General features: G+C 41.0%; 1 protein-coding gene across 1 annotated transcript in view; it reads right to left on the bottom strand.

Moving 5' to 3' along the window:
• Positions 1-21,254, bottom strand: part of sema5a (sema domain, seven thrombospondin repeats (type 1 and type 1-like), transmembrane domain (TM) and short cytoplasmic domain, (semaphorin) 5A) — a 145,860-nt gene extending 124,606 nt beyond the window's left edge. Inside the window, exon 1 of the mRNA XM_080515431.1 lies at positions 20,867-21,254. The gene's annotated coding sequence lies outside the window, so the exon portion shown is untranslated. The remainder of the gene's footprint in view (positions 1-20,866) is intronic.
• Between the last annotated feature and the right edge of the window lie 2,698 nt (positions 21,255-23,952).

The raw sequence follows: 23,952 nt of genomic DNA, 5'->3' as shown, positions 1-23,952 counted from the left end.
AGTGCCAGGAAGAAACACAGACTAAATGAGGGTTTCGCCCTCATATAGGGAGCTCTCGCGGCACTGTGGAAAATGGCACGACTTGTTAACCAAACTATACAAGAACTACACACACGTCAGTGAGAATGCGCCACTCCAATTTTCTTTGCATCTCCTCCACACACGTTCATAGGGTGGCGATGTGTTTGAGGAGCTGCCACACTTTGTAGACAAGGACGTCAAACTTCTGAGGGAAAAAGAAAACTGAAGCTCAAGCAGATTTCCGCGAGTGTCATTACCGATGCTGATCCCTTGACGCTTCATGCTATACTCTTACTAATCAGGTCTCACTATAATGTTTCCATGCTGTCTTTTTCTCTGATCAGTGACATTCTGCCCTTCTTTAAAAGCATGAAACTTCAGAGGGGGAGCATGAACTGCACAGTTAATCCACTTCGCCGGTGTAGTGCTAAATCATCAACATGCCACATGAGATGGACAGATTGGTGGCAGAAATGTAAAGTAGGCAAAGATTGGATCACAAGTTTGCAGACCACACAGGGACATGTAAGGACAAATAAACAACTGTATGCGTGAGTGTGAGTGTGTGCGACTGCCTTTTAAAATACAGATTCGCTGATGTGTGTGATCAGTGTCAGCCTCAATTAAGCGGATTGAACATCAGCCAGATGTAACGAACCCACATTACCCAGGGTAATTAATTATACTCTGAATGTTTTGTGTTTTTTTTTTAAGTAAATGCATTTTGACTAGCAGCTTTTTAAGTGCGACACCTTTACTGTGATTCATAAACTGATGACAATGCGAGCTGCCGTCACCCATCATTACAAAGAATTATCTCGATATATGCAATTAATTACATACTTTGAGAGTGAAGAAAGAAAAAGCACAACGGTGGAGCTGTGCAGCATTATTCTGCAGCAGGTCAGTTTTACACACAGGTGAGTTAGATAAATGACTGCAGGAATATATAATTAGGCTGAACCATGCATTTTCCTTGAGACAGTGAATGTATCATCGGCTCAGCGCCGTGTGTTTTCAGACTAGTAGTTAATTTGCTTCAGTCCAAATTCAGTGGGAAATCAGTGGTCTTCCCACTGGGTGTTTCTCATCACTAAAAGCCACTAGAAAGGTTTTGAAGAAGTTTTCATCTATGAGATGATGTTTTATATCCAGAATAGCTGCTTCAAAGAACTGAGTTTTCCTCATCCAGGTATGCAGAGCACACATTTCAGGGACAATGTTTGACTTGGGTTTGCAGAATGTTTCTTGAAGTTCAGTCAGATTGCGGTGAGCTGTTTGTGTATTGCTGATGCTTATGCTTGCCCACAGGTTAGTAAAAATATATGAAACGGTCATTACAATCATGCAATCACTTGGGATTTGAAGGATTTTTATGTGGGAGGATCATAAAGCTGAAATCAAACTGGTGCCTAGAGCAGAAGCTTTGCTGAGTTCAGGCATCAGAGTGGGTATTAAAAAAAATAATAGACTGGTGCATCTATACTTAAAGTTTTTCTAAAGTTTCCGTCATAACACTATGAAGTAGGTGACATTTTGGCTTTACTGCATTTCCATTTTGTTTTTTATTTGTCTCTTACTTGTTTGGTTAAATTATAAACTTCACTTCAACAATCATCTGAGCTTTTATTATTGAACATTTTAATAACTGTTAGCTTGCTGTTAAATTATTTATGTTTCATGAGTTTTTATGGCATTCAAACAAAATGTCACCACATGATACTTACTTCCATAAATACATGAGAGTAGCCATGTGTTGGTTTTACCCCGCTGAACAAATGCAACACGCACACACACACACGCCTTTAACAACAACGATGCTCTTTTCGGTTCAAATCATACATCTATAGAACAGAGGCAAACCATTTTAGGACTCTTTATGACAAACATTTGAAAAAACTTTAGGAAATCACAGTCAGGTAGATAATTGCGTGTCTTTGGGGTACAGTTTCACCGTGCCCCCAAAACACTGACAACACATAAGAAGTTTTGCTCTAATTGACCCAAATGAGCCATGTAACAAACAGAAATCACTTTGATAGTGTGTCATCACCTTCCTCCTAAAAATGTGAGAGAGCAGCAGATTAGAGGCTACAAAGGGTGAAGATGTACATCCTGTCTGTCTCACTGCAAGCCCGAAAAAAGATTGGGGAGGGGGGGGGAATGCGTGTACGATCACAAATACTTTCTGTCGGGACAAATCACACATCAAACAGACTTCTAAAAGTGCAAACTGCTACATACCTCAAATGCGGTATATCTTTAACATTTTTTTTTCGTCTGGGTAGAAACGACAGGGATAGAATTATAAAAAAAAAAAAAAAAAACAACACTTGCCCCTCTTTCTTGCTCGGAGGCGGGTGGTTGGTCTATAATTGTTACAGTATAAGAATGCATGTGTCAGCAGGTATACAGCAGGGGAGCAGGTGTGTGTGTGTGTGTGTGTGTGTGTGTGTGTGTGTGTGTGTGTGTGTGTGTGTGTGTGTGTGTGTGTGTGTGTGTGTGTGTGTGTGTGTGTGTGTGTGTGTGTGTGTTAACGGGCTTTGTGTGAGTGTTTATGAGTTTTGTAGGGGAGGGAACTCCAAGGTTTCCGGGATATAAATGAGAAACCGTGCTATCTATTTGGGCCAGTATTAACTCTCAAAGCCTTCATGGCTGCAGGCTCCTCCACTAACTTGATTTGGCAGGTATGAGCCAGGTGCTTTGTGCTTTCTCCTTGCTGGGATGAAGGAAGGCACAAGGACGAGCTGACACAAACATCCACATCAGTGTGCGACCGGACAAACAAACACAAGCAATCTCTGTCTTTCTTTATACCTTAATCTCTCATTTTTCCTTTCTTTTAATACACACATGGGACCGCAGTTCCTCCCTGGAGCAAAAACAATACCATCTAATCAGCAGCCACAGCTACACCAACTTTCCTGGTGGATCAAGGAACACAAAAGCAGGCAATGGCATGTGTCTATAGTCGTGACAGGTCTAATTTAAGCTCACAGCTAAATATACAGTACAATGCAACACTGCCCCTCTGAACTGCGTGGTTTCATGATGCCTTTGATGGCTAAACATCAAAGCTGAATATTACCGCTTTTAACTATGATATATTAATTCCCTTTCTATGTTTAGGTTCTGCCTCATATTGCCACAAAGATGAAATAAAGTGAACTTGTCTTCACAATACATATTCATAGACACACAGAACACCTCAGATCCACTGGAGACACTGGGCTCCTCAGATGTTGGTCAACTGACCTAAATTCCAGCAGAAATCATGGCAGGCATTAATTTGGAAATACTTTCTTGTTTTATTATGATAACGATTACAGGCCGTGCACCTGGTTTATGTCCCCTTGCTGCTTTAAACCTCCAGGAGTCAGTCGAAAGAAGACTGGCCATGTTTAATGTGTGGTCTTTAGTGCTGTTGACACGCCAGCCCTGAGGTCCATCTGGGCTTGATTGCAGGCCAAAAACAGATGTTGGTGTGTGTGTGTGTGTGTGTGTGTGTGTGTGTGTGTGTGTGTGTGTGTGTGTGTGTGTGTGTGTGCAGCTGACCCACTTGTCTCTGTTTCGACTGAAAAGCCTTGGTCAGTGTGCACCTGGCCCATTTTTTTGGTTTTGTTTATTTGTCTTTTTCTGTTTATGCCTTTGTATGTCTATACTTGTCTCAGGGGACAAGTATAGATGCAATTTTTCTGGCGGGTTTGACTAAAACATACATAACATCTGGGACCACTACATTGCACTAAAACAGACTAATGTTACAGTATGATGGAGAAACTCTTTTGTTTGACTAATAGCGAAAGCAAAACATCACCAAACAGAAAAAAAAGCTACACAGCAAGATTTTAACCAAAAATGACAAAATATGCAGTACAAAACAGAAGCAGAGGAGCAGAAAGAGTTCAGAGAGTGTGTGAGAAACATGTGAGGGACTGGAGAAAAGTCGATAATCTATTTCAGTGATGAAGGAAAACAAAGAAGGCCAATCGTAGGCTAAACACACGATGGCCAGAGCTGAGGAACAAACTCACAGAGTTAAAAACAGTGTGGTTACATAGTAAAATAAATGCTCTGTACATCTGTTTAATTTCTCATCGTGAATCATAAATGTGGCTTATATTAAAAAAGAATTTAATAAACATTGTTGTGCGCAAGAACCCAGCTTGGGTTTCTGCATTTTAACAGTAGGAATTGTTTGGTTTTTGGAAACATTTCATCGCATATACTCTGCCAAAACAAAGAAATCATTCAAAGTTCATATTTAAAGGTTATTGTGGGATTATTTTACCGGTGTGGCCCACTGAACTGAAATGTGTTATGACACTCTTGCTTTAAAAGACTTTTGTGCTCAATTTAATTACTTTTTAAAAAATATTCCAGGGCATGTGCCAACATCGTTGTTACAGTTAAATTTAAATGTATATCAGTGGGTGATTTTCCATTTTGGCTGCAGGAGCTTCCTCCTAAGTTTCCAAACAGTCTTCCAACATAGAGTCTAAAGTTATCTTTGTGTCTGTGTGACACTGAAACAGAACACCGAGAAATGTTGATAAAACCTCATGGCGCCAGACTTCAAAAATATACAACACACAGAATTTATTTTGCAGTATAGGACTAAATATTAGTCACCATTAACAATTTAAAAACGAATACAATTTTTTTATTTCTTTTTCTGTATTATATCATTGTGAGTCTTAATGTGTTTCACATGATCGTCACTGAATACTTTGATAAAAATCTTGTATTTTTCAAAAGATAATTAATCAAGAGATAATTAGTGGGATAATCAACAATGAGATAAAACCAATTAGCATTTGCCACCCTTGTACTTTGTGAGTAATAATGTGTTTTATCTTTGATATGCGAGTTATGTATAGCACGCCAGTGATCTCACACTGCATTTGAGTGTATTCTTACATTACTGGCAGTGAATCATCTGCCTTAGGGAGCAGTGTCATATTTAACAAACCACAATGTAAAGACAACATAGAAGAAATCATGAAAGGGAACTTGCTTGCAAATAGGTGACATCTTAAAGAAACCGGTACGACTTTGAATTTGGACTGATGAGCATAAATGGAGGGCGCAAATGACAAGACGAACAATAAGCTGCTCAGAAAGGCATTTCTTTTGAAATGTGAATTTTAGAAAATTCACAGGGACAGCAATGTGGTGGAACGCAGACTCACACAGGATGTCTGACCAACCAATCAGCTTAGAGGTAATTTGCAAGCATCCTTCAATCTGCCAGCTGAATTATTTTTATCACGGGGAAGGATAAAATCCATCTCCCTCAAATAGTGATTAAAGCTACTTCACCAGCAGTCCGCACAAAATACATCAAATGAATGTATTTTAAAATCCAAGAGGAGAAAAGCTGCTGAGTCTCATGCATAGCAAGTGAAAGTCACATTAATAACTCCAAGATGACATCCAGCTCGTACTTTTGGTTTTGGTTGATATCCGCTTTCCAAAGAAATTCACATTAAAAGACTTTGTTCTTAGCAGCTGGTGGGGTCCATAGACAATAAAAAGAGAGGTTCAAATATATAGTCCTCCCCCATCATGCACAGGTGGTTGTTCAATGTGGTTATTGCATAACTTATGCAACATCGTTTCAAGGGAAAACGCATCGTTTTTGTATTTTCGTTACAGCAAGGTTTTGCGTTAACACACACGTTCTGAAAACAATTCAGTTACCGTGGAGGGCCGATAGTGGGTGCTGTTGGATGTTTTTGCAACGCAGCCGTCTGCTGATTGGTAGAGACAATCGTCACTCTTGACACGGCGGCAATATTTAAATATCTCAGCTGCTCTGAACCCTCCCATTATCGTTTACATACGCCGCTTTGCACACACTGGTTGTTTTGTGCAGTGAGACCCGAGGCTGTAGTAAATCACACTGTGTTGTCCATTTATCAATTAGCAAAACCGCCTCTCAGTAGTTTATGTGATCTTGAGGGATATCCAATATTCCATATTCATGAATGGAAATACATCATGTGTGTAGAAAGCTTGGTAGATCAGGCTCAATGTCTTCTTTGGTTATTTCTACACTATTCAATGCATCCTGAACCTTTAGTAGGCCCATTTTGGCTCGCTGTCTGCCTGCCTGACACCCTTCTGAGTGATTAAAGCTACTTCATTAACACATCAGATACCGAAGATACCGAAGAAACCAATTTGAGGGTGATGAAGCAGTTCTATAAACTCCATAACACCCAGAAGGAAAGCCACGCCACTAACTCTAATATCACACATTGCACATATAGTCTTATACTAAGTGGGATTTTTTTATTGGTGTCAAATTTCACTCGACAATATTTTGTTACGAACAGCTATCAGGATCTAGAGGCAATGGAGAAAATAATGTGACAGAAAAACCAAACCTTCATCCCATTTACCATCCCATCCTCTTGTTACTCCGTAAATTAAAACCTACAAAGACGTCTCAAATTCTCTGACAGGAAATATTTGGCATTCTTATCACGATTAACATTTTTAAACAATGTGTTGCTTTTCAAGAGAACATTTGTTTGGCACCATACCTTAGCCAACACCTTCTTTAGACACCTAAAAGTTATTTGTCACACACTCACTGATTCGTCCTGTGTTTTTGAGTTGTAAAGACTTCTTTCCCCGGGATCCCTGCATCTCTATTCTAAACAACCGATGATATACCCACCTCTATGTATAAGAACAAGCATGTGACAGAAGGTATTTTTGTGCATGTGTCTGCCATTAATTTATTGGCTGCACCAGCTTTCCCAGCTGTCTGACAGGCTGAAACTTGATGATCGAGTGATGGCCTTCAAGTCTCACTGTGACCTGCTCTTTAAAAGTGAGGAGCAAAAGACTGTGGCGAGGGAGATGGGGCGAGAAAGTCGTTTTGGGTCAGTCGAGCTAGATTACTGAGAGTGAGGCCGGTAGTAATGAAAGGAATTGAGGAACAAAGGGGATGAAGGAGATGCAGGAGGGGATGACGGGTACAGGTTGAATGAGATGAACTTGAAGAATGGAGGAGGGACAGAGGAGGTTGGGGTAAAAGAAGAAAGAGGTGTAAAGGAGGTTAAGCGGGAACAAAAGGAGTGATGAGTGAGGAGGAGAACAGCAAGGATTAACTGAGCAGAGAGTATATGCAGGAGAAAAGGAGTTTAGAAGCTGTTCAGAAAGAGAAACAAAGGGTCGGAGCTGAAATGCGGCTTTGCAAGGAAGAGTGTCTGGAATTGCCATAAATAACGTACGATATCGGGCACAAATCTGCACTTCCCCACAGCTCGGCAGTGGAGTGTGTGCATGTCATGTGTCAGGACAGCAGTCCCACAGAGGTAATTGAATCAGGACATGAAAACAACAAGAGGACAGAGCCGGGGTGAAGTGGTCAGGCACAGCTGGAAAAGCAACAGTCTCCCCTCTTTAAAGCTGAAGGGAAAGGAAACACCAGGGGAAATGGTGGTATTTGGAGTATCTGAGACTGCGGTGTCCAGAGAGCTGACTCTACATGGCCTTTCACAGGAGCCGTGGCTCCAGGTGCAGTACAGAGCAGCTCTGTTTAACTTTCAATTCCCTGTGCTTTCTAGTTTTTTTTTTTTAGACCACCTCTACCCTGCAAAGCTCTGTTTTCTGTATCTTTTGTCTTTTTTTAAAGATACTACAGTTCCACATAACTTCAAAAGCATACCTCTCAGTGAAATGGGAGATTTAGTTTTTTTTTATCCAGGATGACAAATATGCTTGAAAATATGTACAAGGACTAAACAGTGTGGAGTGTTTAGTCCAACAAAGAACAAAACTGGTGCGAGTGGAGACCTGCAGTTATTGCCAATTAAAGGAGAGAAGCAAGAGACAGAATAAGAGAGGATGGAAAAACAGGTGGTGGTGTTACTATGTAGGGCAGTTTAAATTATTGTGCTGACTGCTTTTACCATAGACTGACTGGTAGTGTGTTTAATATAAATTGCAGCAATATGATTGTAAAGGTCCATCAGTGTGTGACGTGCTGGGAGACAATAAATACAATCTCCACTCCTGACACAAAGGACACACTGTGAAATAAACTACTTCTGACAAAAAAAACAAAAAAAAACCATAAAATAATAACCACCTTTAACAACTCGGGCTTTAAGGTATAGAAAAAATGCTACAAAGGAGGATGCTGAAATAGAGTGAGAAGAGCCCTGAAGTGCTCTGTTTGTGACATGCTTTTACCCGGACTCATTCAGGAAAACAACCACTATTGTAAAGGGGGAATTACCTGTAAAAACTTCCCCTCTGCTACCACATCCTTCAAACCATAGAGCGTCTGGATGTGGGCCTCATTCTGGAAGCAGCGTGTAAATAAACATAAACAGCACTAGGTGTAAACGAGCCTTGCGTAGAGGGGGGAAAATAAGGTGGGTGAGTCGTCTCTTCAGCTGGCCCAGACTGTTAATGCCTGCACTTTTGCTATTAGACGGGACCTCCTGGCTGCCTCATACAATTACGCTATTCTTCTGGGGCTGTGAGTGTAGGTGTCTGCGTTGTGGAGGTGATAAAACAGCAGAAAGCACATAAATAATGACTTAATGATCCCCTCCACCCTGAGCCATAATGATGACGATGGAGTTTTCCATCCCGGGACACTAGTGGGGGCGGGAGGAGCAATCCACATGTGGCCTGCAGGTGTGCTTCACTTTCTAACCCAACAAGTCACCGAGGCTATGTCCACCCAAACGTTGTTAATCCTTTCAGTTTCTCACGATCGCTCCACATCCAGCTTTCAATTTATGCTTCCCCGTGCGAGCATTTATCGTGTTGCGAGTAGAAATATGTATCTCTTTCTTTTTTCAAGAGACTAATACAGCTGGGGTGTCTGCATTATTCATCCCTACAAGTTCTTCAGTACAGGGAGAGTCAGAGCGAGTGTGTGTGTGTGTGTGTGTGTGTGTGTGTGTGCGTGCGTGCGTGCGTAAATGTGGAAGAAAAGAAAAAGAGAGACAGGTAATTTTGAGTGACGGGCTGCGTGGAACCGAATTAAGACGTGCAGCTAAATTATAGCTCTGTCACTGAGGCAGAAATAACAGTATGGTTTTACGTAATTGTTTCTTTAGGTCCGTACAACCACTGCAGCTTTATAACAATAGCGGCAAATCATGAGATTATACTCTGTAATTAACATCCCTTACCTCCTTACCGATAATCATGCTGTGAGGCTAAATACGGATGCATATGTGTTGGAAACCTTTGAGTGCTTTGAGCTGAAGGTGTTATTAATTGTTTTGCCAAACACTTAATTGACTTTTGCAACTCCTGGAAAAGCAACAGCAAAAACTCTGAATGTCACTGATTCCCGCATTCAGAGATGAAAAAGAAAATTAAGTGGCAACAAAATGACTGTGATCGAGTAATTGCAATAATTGCTTCAGGTAAGAATGGATAAACCACAGATATGGAGAGAAAAGTCACACACAGAGCATGCACGCACAGAAATACTGAAAATATACTTCAAAAGTTTTTAAAAGCAGGTCAGGAAGAAACATAGAACTGGGAAGAGAAAGTCTTTATTATGAAAAAATGAGGTCTGGTGTTGTGGAGTGGTAGTCATTATGGGTGTGGAGAAGACAATTATAGGTTATAGTGCCTTTTTTTTTTTTTTTTTAACTTCGACTGATACATCTTATTGTGTGCAGACAAGACCGACTACTGCTGCTGTTGTTTTATATCTATAATACCAAAAACTGCCCATAAATTAAAAATAAGGGTTTTTAAGTGTCCTTGAGAAAGTTATGGCATCCAACCCTGCTGCACCCCAACCTTTCCATGTATATATATATAATATATATATATATATATATATATATATATAAAAGCCAAGTGAAAAGGGTTATTTCCCTCTGAGGATGAATATAGTATTATCTGACCATTATGGTTTCCAGAGCAGAGTGAAGAGGAGGATGTTGGGAGTTGCAATGGAGATGAAGAGGAAGAAAAAAAAAGTGATTACCTCAGAGAACAACCTTTGCATCTCTAGCTGTAAATGTAAAGTTTCTGTAACACCCACAAAGACATTAGAAAAACCTGGGAAAAAAAAACAAAAAAAAAACGAAACAATCTTTACATGCACAATTACCTCCTGAGTATCAGCTGCTTGATGGTCTCTAGCAGCAGTTTCCGCTACACATTGTGCAATGCAACTCCTTTTCGTGTGCTTTTCTAAAGTCAATAAAAAGATGTCGACCCTGCAGGAAAGAGTCCCCTTTTGGCCTTAACTGTTGCAGTGAAGGGAGTACTTTTCTACCCAGAGAGCCTTTGGGGAACAGCGTGGAGCACAAAATAGATCAGGATGCTCGGCGGCCCCAGCTTCATAAGGGCAGAGGTCTATTTTTAATGACAACAAGAGCACGGTAACAAAGTGTTGTGGTAGGGCAAGTCCAGAGGAAATTTATCCTCTGCGTAGGAGTTCCCTCGCTCACTGCGCCGGTCTGAAGAGTTCTGCAGAGGCTTAAGTCAAAAACAACTGCTAAGATTGCCTGAATCCATTTTATCCTCCATTTAAAATGACATGCCACAGCTGATCCCAGCTTATCCCCATTAAAAGAAAGCCAACCCCCTGCTATGTCGTGATAAACCATGAAACTGTGTTTACGTCCATGTTTGGATCTTTCTTAAATATCTGTTTGTAAGGGCAGCAGAAGAGTCGGGGTCGGGGTAAAGGTCAGGTCTGGGCAGACTGAGGTCAACAACCAGAAGACACATCTCTGAGAAAGTGAAACTAGATCCTTTCTTTTCATTGACTCTGCAGCCTCCTGACCTCCAGAGGTCTGACATAAGCACCTGGACAGCTTGTGAAATGAACTACAGAGCTATTATTTTTGCATTAAATCTGTACACAGGGTTATTTTGGTTGCTTCCTTTACTGGCTCCAGCTTCTTATTCTTAGGGATTTATTTTTTTATTTAATTTTCTTTGCCTCTGACAGCCACTGTTTCTCTGTGGAGTCTCAGCCTACATTGCATGATGCTGCAGGGCGTAAAACTCATCTCCTACGTACAACACTCACGCGCGCACGTACACACAAACACACACTCACCTGAAAATGTGTGTACTCTAGGATGTGTATTTTTCTGAGCTTTGGTGTTTCTTTGTATTTGAGTTCTCTTTTCTATGCAAGAGCAAGGAAGAAGAGGAAAATAACACATCCCTACGCAGAAAATGTTTATACAATCCACTTCAGTCCCAACGGGGCAGCTCGGCGGGAGAAGCGCAGGCAGAGAGTCAGCACAACTCTTCAACGTAACTCCTTTCTCCGGGGAACTCAGCAACACAATAGTGCCAGGGCAGGAGAATAGAAACATTTTCTTGTTTCATGAACAGCATAATCAGACCGCTATATTAACCAACCAAACACTATGTGGAAAAATGGTCACTCCTGGCAGAATTACTCCTTTGTCTTCTGCAGCAACCAATCTCTTTATCGGCGAAGCCCAGTACCTGGCCAGACTTAATGTTCTATAACAAAACATCTGTCAAAACCAAACTCCTGGTTGTACAATAGTCTTCAACTCCAAATGACCACTTCCTCTCATGCACAAGGCTCAAAAGAATTTTACTTCACTTGAGAATACTGTAAATCAACAAAATGAGGTGCTTAGTGCTGGCACACAGCCACACAGATGCTAACTGAGGGGTCATTCTTCTCAATAGTTTACTCAAGGAAGAATGAAATGTTGTTCAGAAGGAATAATAAGTGATTTGTTATTCGCTGCTAGCGGTTTAGATCAGACCACACATCCTGCGTGTGGTTCCACCTTTAGAAACTGAGGCAGCATTGTGTCTGTGGCTGTGGCGAGACTACACATTCACATCAGAGCCCAGCACAGACTGCTAAAGGGCATGACTCATGAGAGCTGCGTGTCTGCACAATGTGCAGCTTTTCATTGGTTTGGAAAATAATGGATGCATGTGAAAGGGCATTTTACCAAAGTGACTTTTGCTTTCTTGCTTCTTGTGGGCTCTCCACAGCCAATGAAATCACAGGCCTTTCAAAAACATGTTATTGCACTTGCTGCATTATTCATTCCCAGACACCAACACTGACGGACACCAGATACATTATGATGAGCATGGTGGTTTTCCTCCATCTAATGACTTCATATTGATGCTCAGATTTATGCATGCTTTCAGGAGAATATAAACTATGACAGAAAAATATTTCAAATGAATTTTCGTGTATAAAAAATAGGCAGAAGTGCTTCCTAATGATGCACAGGACTGCATCCACCTCTACTATAATTCACTATGCATTGTACTTCAGTGGATTAATAAAGGTAAGGGTAATGAAATGATGAAAAAGGCATCTACAATGACTGTGTTTATTGTAAATAAAGTAGCATAGCTTGATAGAGAATAGGTTCTTCCCAAATGATGCACTTGTGGTGAAGATCTGGGGAAGTTGACTCCATGGGGGGTAACAAGCTGTGGTGGCGTCTATGTAGTTTTTTTGAGGAGCGACAGAAGTAAATGTCTCTTTGAAATGGCCACAAACAAAAAGCCATAATGAAGCATCAGTTCTATAATCTGAGCGCTGTGATGTAAGCGACTCATGTTTATTCGTGTCCAATCTCAATTTGCAGTGTAGCTAAATGCAAACTGTTAAGTAAACATCGTCAAAGTACGATGCTATGTTAAGAGTAGAGTGGATCAGGGGTACAAAGTAGCATTAGAAAAAAAAAAGAATATCTGAAAGTTGAATGTGTGTAAATTAACTTCTAGTAGTCACAAACATTTCATTGTCAATGGGGAGTTTTTGAGGAGATTGTTGTGAATGAGCTAACTGAAGATGTTAACTTGAAGATTTGAGGATCTTTTTTTTTAGAAGCAAACAGTGCATGTCCCTTTCATTTCTGTTGAAAAAAGAAAAAAGAAAAAAAATTCTGAGCCTAACTTTCCTCTTCCTTCTTCTCATTTGTCTCTTTTCTGTCAGCCCTTTTCCCACCCTGTATCAGTCCTTCATCTTTTCCTCTCATGCTGCTTTTGCTGTCTTCTCTCCTCCCAGTCTTGTGCCGTCCTGTCTGCCTGTTTCTCTGTCTGTCCCCCTCGCAGGGCCTCCAACACTGACAGATGAATCCAGTCGTCTGACGCATCCGGAGAGCGACGAGCAGGACTGCTGCCCTTAGAGAGAAGCCCCACCTTGTACATTTAACAGTTCCCCTCACACCTGACCTATTCATCAGCTCATGTATCACCTCTTCTATCTTTCTCTCATCTGTTTTCATTCTTTTGCTTTTTATACTTCCATTCAGAAAACAGGCACCTCCCTTCTTTGTCTGCAGACCTCAAAATCTTATCTTTTCACCTCTATCAGTGTCGTCCAATCTCCCTTTCTCTCCTCATATCTCTCCTCTAATCTCCCTCTGTATCTCGCTTCCATTTTTTTTTCTTTACGCATGGCCAAACTACAAGAAGAGGGCTGCTTTATCTCTAAGATGTTATCTCGAACTTTCACATAAGGTCGCATAAAAAGAATAGTGCGCTCTGTAATTTTGTTTTCTCATTCATCTACAGAGGGAAGCATCCTCTCGCAACTTCAAGATTCTTTTTTCGAGGATATTTCTCTGATTAGCCCTTCGTAATGATTTCAAAGTAAAGATAAATGTTTTCATTTGCTGAAGATTAAAGGATTTTCTGTATTTAGATCCACTCACTGATCAAATTAGAGCTTCTCTGGCTGTTTTGCGGCGTTGCGATAGATGGAGCTCGGATAGTTCTAAACGCATCACATCAAAAGGGTTTCTTATCGTATAATGATATGCTCCACAAAGATAAGATGCAACGATGCAATTCCCATGAGGAGAAACAAAAAAGTCAAACCCAAGAGAGACTTAAACTGCATTACTACATCCTGCTGTTGTTAAAAAAAACAAACAAAAAACCCACGAAACAGTGCATGACATAAATAAATAGAGAAAAACTGCACCACCATGCACCTGCTTTAGTAATGGGTGGCTACTAATTTAGCTGAGACTATTCATAGCAGTGAAAGTCAAAAGTCTCACAGGAGGCAGTCCAGTTTCACTCTCACCTCAGATGTACAGGCTGCAGCCAGGAAGAAGAAACTCCAACAAAAAAGAAATATACGAGCCGAGTGCAGCTATCAAATGATCCTCTCATTCATGCTTCAAAGTCATTCATCTTCCAGAGAAATACAGCCGGGTGACAGTCCGGAGAGGAGGAAAGTGTGTGCTTCCTTCGATGTGTGTGTGCGCTTCAGCATGTGTGTTTTGATGACAACTCATGACTCATTTCACCCTTCAAATGGCCCCATGGCACTCAATCAGTCAACAAACAAAGACGAGCAGAGAGTCTTCACTCGTTCTTCCTCAAAGTCTCATTTTGAAATCCTCTTTGCACTTCTTTTCCCCTGACTCATTACACCTACCCAATCCGCTCCTCTCCTGCTTCCCTCAGCTTGCTCTTTTCTGTTAAAGCCACGACGTACCAATATGGAAAAAGTACAACCAAGTGCAAACTTAAATAAGTTTACAATAATCGCTTCTCCTGTTGGTACAAAAGTTTGGATCCATCTCTGTTTAACCTTTCAAACATCCTGTCGGTGTGATCCTTGGTGAAAAAGAGGCTTTTGGGATTATTTAATCGTGACCTAAATACGGTCTCGGTCTTCTTCCCGTTCTAGCATTGTGGTTAAAAGACAGATTCCTCTGCTATTTGAGAGGGTTTGAGGTTGCAGTTGGGAGAGGGGCAGAGCTAATGTAGTATATCCGCGCTGGCGACTGAAGGCTGGTTTCGAGCTGCTAATTCCCTGTGACGCGTGGACATGATGTTTTACTCAAACCACAGACATTCGTTCTTGGATAGAAGCACCATAAATAATGATGCATCCAGGATCGCATATCGCTTGCCAGCACTTCCCAGCCAAACTCTGAACTCAAATTATTTCCTACACCTGCCCCTTACGCTGTTTCTGCTGTTTTGCATGCTGTGTGGAATTACCACCGCTTCCACCGCCTGTTTTACATGGATACGTCTGATTAGAAATTTGTGTGCGTGTGAGTGTGTGTGTGTGTGTGTGTGTGTGTGTGTGTGTACATAATCCACTTCTACATAAGCACTGTAACCTTATATCATGTCTTTATTTTGTATGTGTATACCGGTACACAGCATGCGATTGCTGCCTGGATGGGGGTAGTGGTGGGTGTTGCACCCCTTTACGGTCTTTCGTCCCCCCCCCCCCCCATCTGCTCAATTATTTTTATCACAGGGGTGATAAAATCCTCTCCCTCCCCAACATAGTGAGTAAAGCGACTTTACCAGCTGACTGCACAAAACACATCGGAAAAAATCTCAGTAAAGCACGGCTGCCAATTCTCACGCGCTGAGAGTGAAACTCATCTCCAAACTCCCACGCCACATGGGTTTTGTCTCACACAGTTTAGTAATTTTTGGATGATGCCAGACTTTATAATGTATTTCACTTTAAAATATGTTGTTCTTAATTGCTATTGGGATCCATTGGCAAAAGATAACAATTTGCAAGTCAGAATCTTTCATTTTAACAAAACAACTCCTAGAAAATGTTCTTGTATAGAAAAGCTACTTTTGTGTTACAGTTAAGAAATTGCAATGTAACCTTTTTAGGATTTCATTTGATGGTTTACATTACAATTACATTGTTCCCTGTGAGAGGCCTTTCTGTGTGGAGCTTTGTTGTTTTCCTGATTGGGTTTCTGGTCTGGGTACTCCGGTTTCCACCAAAGGTTCAGCAACTTGTGTTTGAGATGACGTAGTGTTTTAAAGGCCCTGTTTCCACAACAACGTTTTAAGAGAAAACTCATGGTTTTCACCTTTTTGTTTCAGAAAATGTTTGCATTTACATGGAAATGTACGTTGTTTTCAGTGTTCCTGTTTTCAGTGAAGATGAAGATTATCTTTTTCAAAATGATAATTTTCATGTTGGGCCACTAGTGGATCCTGTTGGTTGATGTTGTAATAAAACCAGAAAGTTTTTGCAGCTTTTTACATGACTATGGAGTCAGAACATTTATCAGAAATGTTGCATTTTTCACCATTCCCATGGCATATTCAAAAAGATCCGCCTTGGAAGCTGTTGCCAGTGCCATTGTTGTGTAAATTGCACCCAAAATGCAACACATTTTAATTGGAAAATGCTGTTGTGTAAACAGGCTTAAAATTCCAAGGAGTGAATGTGAGTGTGCGTAGTTGCGTGTTTTAAGAGTGTGTCCTGCTGTTGCCTCCAGTCAGCTGGGATCGGCTCCCCCACCGCACAATCAATAACCAGCAGTAATTCTTTTATTTTTTTTCTTTCAAAAATCACAAAGTAGGGGGCAAAGTACAAATTGCTCTGTATGTTTTCACTTTTACTGAGCTCTTTCAAGTTGTGATGCGACATAAGCGACATTTATTGCAGAAAACACATTCAGAGTAAATGCCTTTCAGAATAACAGCGTCATCCTTTCACAGCTGACCTTGGTGATACGAAATGTAGCTCGGCTATGTCTGTACGGCAGCGGCGTAGCCATCAAGTAGGCTTTTGTGCAGCTAACAAAAGATGCTATGAACTTGCAATGTGCATCCCACTTTGGAGCTTTCGGCTGATCACTGAGGCAACCACTGTAACGCGTTGGCCTTTAAAGAGCAGAAGTGGTCTGGATGATAAACTTCATTTTGTCAACATTTATTACTTGCCTCGTGACAGACAAGCCTTCAAATCGCCTCCGGGAAATCTTGGAGTAGCCATAGCAACATTACACCATCTCCCTAAATGACTGACAATGGGTGAAATGAAAAGAAAACAATGTTTGCTTACACCCGGGCAACTTTCTCTTGTGTGTCAGGAGAGGTCAGAAAGGTGTGTGGACATGCAGCCTCTGGCACGAATGGCAAGAAGAGTAAATATTTTATACATTACTTGTAGATTTTACACTGTAAAAATGCTGATTTCTTTCACAAATCAACATGAGAATGTTTTTTATTTTTTTATCAACACATCAAAAAGCATTCATACCTGTAAGAATGTATATCTCTAACTGAAGACATGGTGAGATAATGACAGAATGTGATGAAAGTGAGAGCTGTGATTGGAACTAACAGCTTTCCTGTGCTTTATGTCATTCATTCAGCAAGAAGTATCATACAGATCCCACCATTATAAACTACATAAAATTCACTCAGGCTATGACTTTAAATATAACCAGTGTGGTAATATACAGGCTTTATCTTAACGTATTTGTCAGCCTTGTCTAAAGCTTTAATATAATAGTTTGCCAGGTTTTGATGCTCAGTCACAGAATGTAGTAGTTGCTTCAAATTGGACCATTTAGACTGAAATAAATATCAGTAAAACTCCTTCTTTGTAGGTTCCACATGTACGACTGCATTTGCAACACTCACAGCTTGGCAAAGAATAATTTTAAACTGACAATCACAGATTTCTACTCTATTTTCTGCCTGCAAAGAAAATACATTCTTTTGTGGCATAGAAAAAATAAATTCTGAGGATCTAATGAGCACTTCCTGAATATGTGGCAACGTTATATTGCATATTTTACTAATTGGTCTATTCTCTGCCCTGGATCATTAAATTATCGATGTGATTACGTGTGTGATTAGAGCAGAGCAAATACTTTTCCGATTTTGTAGTTTGTTTTTTCTGTAGTTTTTTTTTTTTTTATCATTATGTTTTTATTTTACTCTTGACTAATTGTGAAATTTGATAAAGTAGACATATCCATCGAGGCTATACAATAATAAAAAGAAAAACATATTGAATGAATGACATGTGGGATAGCTCCACTCTTGGATCTCCGACAGTCTTGAATTCATAGAAGTAATAAAGGATGAGATAATGGCCAAGTGGTTGTGATGTATAAATAGCCTGTGGTTGGGTGACGACGAAGCACAGCAGGAAGGAGAAACAAACCACTTCAGCTATTGTTTGAGTCTCCAAGTTTCCTTGCAGAAGAGCAATTTATCATCTACAGAGGAGAATTTGTAAAATCAGGGCTCCCATGCACTCCTTAGCCAATAAACCCAGATCTTTTGTGAGGCCGTGTGTACAGAGGCAAACTCTCCCAAAGCCCCATCTTGCTGGTGTCAGATAAATAAGTAACCAAAGGGTCTTAAAGAGCACCGAGGGGCCAGAGGGTAATGGCTGTTTAGTTTACACGTGCATGATAATGCCTTTCACTTTCACTCCTGACGGGGCTCGACCCCCGGGGGAACGTCGATTCACAAAGGTCGACAACAATGGCTCTGTCATTCAGCCGGTTTCCATGGCAACCACACCGCCCGCCGAGGCCACCGGGGGTCATTTTCATCACGGAGATCTCTTGGCTGGGACTAATTGCTGTGTTTGTGCTGGAGTTCTGTGTCAGCGCTTGGGCAAATTCCCAACAGGACACATTTATCAATCACGCTAATCATATGCTGCTCTGGACAAGATCTGTGGAGAGATTTTTGACTACAGGTTTTCTTGTATCTGCTGCTCACCTGTTAATGACGCTCTCATGACTAACTATTTATTAATGAATCTACTGGGTTTGGAGTGTGTTTACATTTCTATCATGTCTTCTGAAGTTTCAGATCACTTTCCCAAAGTCCATAAAGAGTTGTCTATATTTCACAATACCTTCAACTAGGAAAACGAACAGGTATCTGGCTCTCAATAACCACTTAATTTCAGCTTTAAAGCTCTTTTTCCAAAGTTTTCCTTCAGCAGTTCAGCTCCAATATGCCAATATTCCTTTTTGCCAAAAGGCATCGTGTCCCATGATTTCTTGATTCAGCACTTTGGCATCTTCACTATCACCCTTCTATTTTGTATTTCTTTTCTCCTCTCTTTTCTCTGGGGGATTTTAGTGGCTGACGTTTAATAAAAGGCCTGGACCCTGCGAGTCTGAAGTAATTCCACCATCTGGATTGGGGGTCACTTATTTCCAGTGGTAAGCACAGTGTGACAGTGCAGAAGAGCCACACCATCCTCGTGGGGCTCAGGCCGTGAGATCAGAAGAAGCTGACTGTGTTTATCAAAAAAGCAGCTTTCATGTCTCGAAAGCCAGTCGAACCAAAACAACTGCAAACCCCTTGAATACCAATGTAAAAGGGAAAAAGAAAAATCTACCCGCTCTGAGAACTTCTGATCAAATATTTGCATGTTGTCGAAGATGCTTCTCGCCTCTGGCTTAACAAAAACAACAGTGAAGGAGTGACTGTGTTAATAATCTTGTCCACTTAATCGTACACTAATCAGGTTGATCACAGTTGGAGATTAGCATTCATCCAAACTTGCTGCAAGGACACAGCCATGGGGAGAGGCTGTGAATTAATCAAGTACCTGAAACTCATTTATTATCTCCTCACAATCCATGTATTGCAAGGTTGGCACAGATAATCATGCTACAATTGTAGTAATTTAAATCTGCTTATTCTAATTATCTTTATTGTACTCAGTAACAAGTGCAGTGGAAACTGTCAATGTGGCTTTTAAGGAGGAGTTCTGGCTGCTCACAATTTGTTGGATAAGTGAAACTCACATTCAACTAAAGACAACAACTTTGGGGGTCATTTTAGGGGCGAAAACATCAAGGACCCCGCAAAGGAAGGACAAATCTGAAGTTTTGGGTTCAGCTGAACGGTTTCAAAAAAAGAGGAGTTATACAAAGAAATCTGTCTTTTGTTAAAGCATTAGATTTTACATTAGATTTTCTCCTGTTTGGGTCCTCTGGTTTGCAATGATTGTCACCCTCTTATCCCTCTCTCTCTTTCTGGCTGTACAGCTAAAAGTTCATGATCCCCTCTTACTACCCCTCATCAAATCTGCAGGGTGTGGATGAGCTTTCTATCTAATGTCACTTGTTTGCTGCGCTTTCTCTGCCATATCCTTTTATCTCCTCTAACTCCAACTGGTACAAGCAGAATGACGCTACTTCTGAGTCTGGATTTGCGGGTTTCTGCGAGTAAAAGGGAGTTTTTCCCACCGAAGGCAGGGTTTGCTCATGTGGAAACGTTGGATTTTGCCTTAATAATTTTGTTAAATATATTGTATAATGTAACTGGCAACATTTAAAGGCATCTATTTAAGATTTTAATTCTTCTTTGAAAATATTTCTGATTTCAGAAAACGTTATTAAACATGAATGTTTTAGCTGTTGTTTATTTTCTAAATAGTATGTTCAAGTTTTCAATCAGTTACACTAGAAAGAAATAAAAATAGACTCTACTCCAAAAAAATATTATATTTGGAAAAAAATGCTTAACCAGAAGCCAGAACAATGCACACATTTCCAAACTTGCACAATCACTGTGAAGCCACTGATAATTTCGATATTATACGCTAATTTCCACTAAATTACATTCATATTTTCTAAGCTTCTCTCATAATATACTTTCTGCACGAAATTCTGGAAAACTGATCTACTACAGGCAATAAAAAAATACTGTTAAGAGATATTACAAAGAGGAAAGAAATGTATTGCTCATAAAGATTTGACGAACGCCTCAAGGTACCCGGTGATGGTTGCACTCTGCCAGCACCACCAAGTGGCCACACATCGCAAATCAGCAGGCAAAAACTTCTAAAACTGACTATTTGCTATATTGGGCATTTTTTTCTGGAACAGTGCGGGCCTCTTGTTTGATGCTGAGATATTATGCAGCTTCTTTTTTTTAACGCATGATCACAAATGTATGTTTGCGTAAAATTGGGCACATTACAGCGCACGTGCCATAGATTTCTAATCAAACGCAAACAAATGAGAGAAATGGCTCCAGAAGTGAGTGACAAATCTAAATTATATTAATGTAAGTAATAATAACAGTTTGTTCTCACCAAGTGAGGTGTCCAACTCCCGTTCATCTAGCAAGGAGCGAAGCTGCGTGTCTTGTCCCGGAGAGAAGAAGTGGTGCGCAAATACACAAAATAAAAGATGAGCCGGGGATGAAATATCCTCGCGTCTGTTGTTGTCTCTCGCCTGCGTAAAACTCCCTTTGTCTCTTTGTAGAGATTCCTCCGTGCTCAGTTTCGTCCCTCCGGAGACCCGTGTGCTATTTCTGCCCCATGGAGAAGCGCTCTGTGCCGGTGGCTCCTCGGCGCACGGTCTGTAACCGGACACCGCACTGTCGCTTCGCCGCTGACAGTGTGCCTCCGCTCTTTTTGGGGTGGTGCGTAGAAAGAAAGATAGAAAAAAAATAAATAAAAAAGACACTTCACAAACAGAACTTTCCTTCAACTCAGTGACAGACAGGAGAGAGCCCGGACTGAGCTGCGGGCTGGTGATGCGTCCAGCGCGGCTCGCGCTCAGATACAGCTGCGCAGCGTGCGAGCTGCTGGGTTTTGAATGGCTCAGGACTGCGCCCCCACTTTGCGCGTTCGCTCCAGCGGCGAGCAGAGACGTGGCAGCGGCGCACAGCTGTCCTGCAGGTGGAGGAGAGGAGAGGAGAGGAGCCCACTGAGCGCCAGAGCTACAAGTGGGAAGAAAAACATTTTGGACAGCCTGAGCTGTGTTGACATCTTTGCCTTGATGGTGCTCCAGTCATCCCGGGGTGAAAAGTATCCAGAAGCTTACAGAGGGATCAGAATTCATTCTAGATGATGAAGAGAACTCGCAACCGAAAATTGTATTCATTGGTAGATAATCCTGGGTGTCTTAAACTATATTTAGACTTACGATTACATATAGGAAGATAGTGAAAAAGAGTAATTTGACTGAATTTGATTAGTTTACAGCGACAATTATTATATTTATTATTAGAAAATATATTAAAGGTATCACAGTGTTGCAGTTTCAGGAACACAGTTGTCCCATGGCAATAACAATGCCAGGTTTCACTTTTGAGGACTTTCTGTGTGAAATTTGCATGTTCTTCCTGTGCAGTGTTGGTAGAGCGGATTGTCTCTCAGTTGGAAGGTTACGGGTTTGATTCTCAATCACCAGTTCACAGGTCAAAGTGCCCATAAGCAAAACACTGAGCCCGAACTGCTTCCTATGGATGGACTGATTGCCTGAGCTCTCTCCATTGGTGTGTGAATGTGGGTGTGAATGGGTGAATGTGATCAACAGTGCAAAGCACTTTGGGGACAGCTCAAGTTGAAAGGTACGTAAATAAAATCCACAAAACACTAACAAAGCAAAAACAAAACAGGTAATAAAAGTAAATGGGTAAATTTAGGTTTACCCTGACTGTTGTTTTCTCAGTGATAGACTGGCAACTTCAGTACCCTGCCTTTTCCCATTGTCTGTTATCAGCTCCCCACAAATCTTAGGTGGATAAAGATCTAAACCGTATGAAAGATGGGTAACAGGAGAATAAGTCTGTGGATGCCACAAAACAGACTTTGTCATGTTTCCATGTTATAGCTAATCATTTTTAGTTTTTGTTGGGATTCATGGACAATAAAAAGTGACCCCAGGGGAGGTCCACCCTGCCACCCTTCATCCTTTTAAAACCATCTATATATTCCTTTATTGACAGATTGTAGATATGATGTCCTTTTCATCTCCAACCAGTAACATCTTATGGTATGCAATATATTTTAAGGACACTTCAACGAATGACAGGCAGAGATAATGTATGTTTTGAATGCTGTCACACATTTACATCAGAGCCCAGCTGTCCAATATTGTGGTTGAAGTGCTATTAAGCTGCTTTCCTCATGCAGCCAAAACCCCTTTTTCCATTCATCCTTATAGAAAGAGAACATATACCATGCCTGATATGCAGTAAGTGCTGGCATGAGGGAGAAACAGAAGAGAGGAAGCACAGCAGAGAATGACAGTACTGTGTTTCTGCAGCTTTGTGTATTTTATTCGTGACATCGTCAGTTCAATTACCTATTTATCCCCTGGTGAATGAGCGCAGGCTCTATCAAGCTGCGAAAGCCCAAAGTGCCGTACACAGCTTTAGGGCTGTGAGAGAAGGTATGTCTGTCTTTTTGACAGACACATAGTGGAGTCAACAACAGCCTGTTAATACGCCTCTTCATTAAGCAGGAACGTGCCTTGGTGAATGCCTCTGCTCCTGTATGCCCACATCTACATTCAAATCAGGTAATTTTCATAAAAAAAATGTCGCTACCCACGATGGGGAGGAAGTAAAGCTGAGATTTACATTTCAAGTGGCCTCCGTGCAAATCTGGGAACTGCGTGGGTAACCTTTTCCTTTCTCTTGCTGTGCAGGGACATGCAAAGAGAGCTGATCTGTTTCCTTAAAATATCATAACAGATTGGCTAAAGATAAAAAGGGAAATGGAGGTGCTCAATAAATATAAAGAAGAACCTTAGAGACACAATAAACTGCGTTGTGATGTTTGAAATAAGACTCAGTCAAGCAGCAATTCTAAAATATAAACTGCAGTTTCATCCATTAAAAGTGCTGTGACCTCCAGAACTTCTCTTTTTTTTTTTTTTTTCCTCCTCGCTTCAGGAATTTCAGACTCTCTTTCACTCTGCATGGTCTGCTCTCTCACACAATAGATGTTTTACTCCCTCACGGCCAAAAGCAAACCCACAGAGCTCCAGCTGAACTTCAGAGTGAGGCTTTAGCTGCATAAGCTGCACAGGGTGGGCCAATTTTATCACTTGAAACAAAGCAGTGTCTTTGGACAGGCCATCAGCCTCAGTGATGGATGGTTGTGACAACATTAGTTCATGACAGGAGTCCCAGTGCTGAATAAATGAAAACCAGGGCAGCATTCAGGTCTCCTCTGGTGTGTTTGTGGACATTTGTGCGACTACCTGTGAAGTTTCAAACAGAGTCTCCGTTATTTCCTCTCGCCATATAAAGATGACGGTGAAGTGAACTTGTGTCTGTCTGTAAATTGATTCATCTTGTAGCTTTTAGTAGAAATGGACTTTGAGTTTATTCAGTGCAGTGACCAACTACTATTTTCAAAGTAATGTCAAGATGAAAAAGACT

The sequence above is a fragment of the Blennius ocellaris genome, assembly GCF_963422515.1.
Source record: "Blennius ocellaris genome assembly, chromosome: 19".
In the NCBI taxonomy this organism is placed as follows: Eukaryota; Metazoa; Chordata; class Actinopteri; order Blenniiformes; family Blenniidae; genus Blennius; species Blennius ocellaris.
The sequence above is the reverse complement of the archived record's forward strand: the minus strand, read 5'-3'. Positions and strand labels throughout refer to the sequence as shown.